The sequence below is a fragment of the Colobus angolensis genome, unplaced genomic scaffold (genome assembly GCF_000951035.1).
Source record: "Colobus angolensis palliatus isolate OR3802 unplaced genomic scaffold, Cang.pa_1.0 Scaffold34, whole genome shotgun sequence".
Classification (NCBI taxonomy): domain Eukaryota; kingdom Metazoa; phylum Chordata; class Mammalia; order Primates; family Cercopithecidae; genus Colobus; species Colobus angolensis.
The window spans coordinates 4,312,267-4,314,769 of NW_012116710.1; the positions used below are offsets into that span (position 1 = coordinate 4,312,267).

Sequence of the window (2,503 nt, forward strand, 5' to 3'; positions counted from 1 at the left end):
TAATGGCCTCCAGCTCCATCCATGTTGCTGCAAAGGATGTGATTTTGTTCTTTTTTATAGCTGTGTAGTATTCCATATATGTGTATATACACACACACACACACACACATTTTCTTTATCTAGTTCGATTTGATTTATATAAGGTCCTAGACTTCAAATTGATGCTGTAATGAGACTTTGGAAGCCTGTGGGAAGTGCATGAGTGTATTTTCATAGGGCAGGATGTGAATGGTGGCCAGGAGGCAAAATGTGGCAGACTGTATTTTTCAAAGATAGATGCAACAATATTTCCCATCCCACATGGTCTTCCACAGTATGTTCTTAGCACTTTCCCATCAAGAGGTGAACTCAAATTCCCCTTCCTTTGAACTTGGGCTGGATTTAAGTCTCACTAGTAACCATTACAATGCAGAAGTGATGTTGTAATACTTCCAAAGCTAGGTCAGAAAAGGCCAGCTTCCACCTGGTTCTCTTAGAATGTTCCCTCTTGGGATGTTCATCTTGAAATAAACAAACATTCTGTGAAAAATCCGTGACCATGTAGGTGTTCCTGCTGACAATTCTAGCTAAGACTGGTATTCAAGTCCTCCAAGTCCAAAATTCAAGCATGAGAGAGAAGAAGCCTGGAAGTGGATATTCCAGCCCTACCTGGACTAGTCATTCAAATAACCCCAGCTGAGACTCCAGACATCACGAAGCAGAGAAAAACCATCCCTGCTGTGTTCTGTCTGGATTTTTGATCCACAGAACCTATGAGCATAATCACATGGTTGTCTTATGGCACGAAGTTTTGGGTGGCTTGTTACACAGCAATCATCAGAGCACTTAAATCCTTCTCAAGAACCACTGGAAAGTTAGACCAAAGAGTAATAAAATTTTTTTTTAGAGGGAATTGATGGAACAGATTGTATGGGGCACAAACTAATGCAAAATTTCTCTGAACACATTTTATGTTTTTAACTTTAAAATCATGAAAATGTTATAGTCTTTAAAAGTAAAATTACATCAGAAAAATGGCAGTCCTTGAACACTGAACAGAAACAAATGAATCTAGCTGCAAACTACGTTGGTTAGAAGCATTTTCACTCTACATTGTTAGTGAATGATATTTGAAGGACAGAGAGTGATGCCAAGAAATCTTCAACTTCATTCAGCATTCATTTTTGTTGGTAATGCTCGTATTCTGCTGTAAGTATTTTATACTGCTTATAAATCACATCACGTACTTAACTCATTGTTAAAATCCAACAAGATTTTCAGGGAAAAGCAGAAGATGCAAGAAGAAAATTAAAGTTAAAGATAATGTGGTAGCTCTCTGGTCTCGGCTGCAGAAGCGAGATGACGAAGGGAACGTCATCGTTTGGAAAGCGTCGCAATAAGACGCACACATTGTGCCGCCACTGTGGCTCTAAGGCCTACTACCTTCAGAAGTCGACCTGCGGCAAATGTGGCTACCCTGCCAAGCGCAAGAGAAAGTATAACTGGAGTGCCAAGGCTAAAAGACGAAATACCACCGGAACTGGTCGAATGAGGCACCTAAAAATTGTATACCGCAGATTCAGGCATGGATTCTGTGAAGGAACAATACCTAAACCCAAAAGGGCAGCTGTTGCAGCATCCAGTTCATCTTAAGAATGTCAACGATTAGTCATGCAATAAATGTTCTGGTTTAAAAAAAAAAAAGTGATATTAAATTTGAACTGAAAGTATCAGTATGAACTCATAGTTTTTATTTTTGTTAAGTTAAAAAAACTTTTAATTGAACTATAATAAATGTACAGAAAAGTATACAAATGTACAACTCAATGAATTTTCACAAACTGAATACATCAATCAGCACCCAAATCAAGCAACATTACTAGCATCTACAGAAACCTCCCATTGCTCTTTCCATCACTATCCCTCCTGCCATGTACCCCTACCTACCCCCCTGACCCCCACCAGTATCCTGACTTCTAACTACATTAAAAAGTTCTCAATCTTTGTGTTCCATACAATCATATAGTATGTCCTCTTTTATGTCTGGCTTCTTTTGCCCAGCATTACACTTTTGAGATTTATCTGTATGGTTGTACATAGTCACAGGTTGTTCATTTTCATTGTAGTATAGTGTTGATTCAGAAATGTTATTTCTGCAGAAAAGCAACAGTTCAATATTCAGAAAGGTGACTTTAGAACATGATGCCACATCCAGGGAAACATACCTCACATCCACCTTCCAACACAGCTAACCACCTGGCATGAGGTCTGAACTTTCCACCTTTGCCGTCACTTGTTTCGGTTACGGAAGTTATCTGTTAAAATGGGTTCGTGTCCCAAACATACTCACAGGCATTGAGAGTGAAAGTTACATGGTAAAAGGTGCTTCAGATATATTAAGTTAAATAAAATCAATTAAACTCTCATTACTTCATTATTTGGAGAAGCTTATAGTTTTATTTTCTGAAACTATTATTAATTTTAATATGCAATACTTAATATGCTCATTTAACCACAGAAATAT

General features: G+C 38.0%; 1 pseudogene; it reads left to right on the plus strand.

Annotated features, from left to right (window-relative positions):
- The first annotated feature begins 1,317 nt into the window (after positions 1–1,317).
- LOC105519113 lies at positions 1,318–1,683 on the plus strand (annotated as a pseudogene).
- Positions 1,684–2,503: the final 820 nt, after the last annotated feature.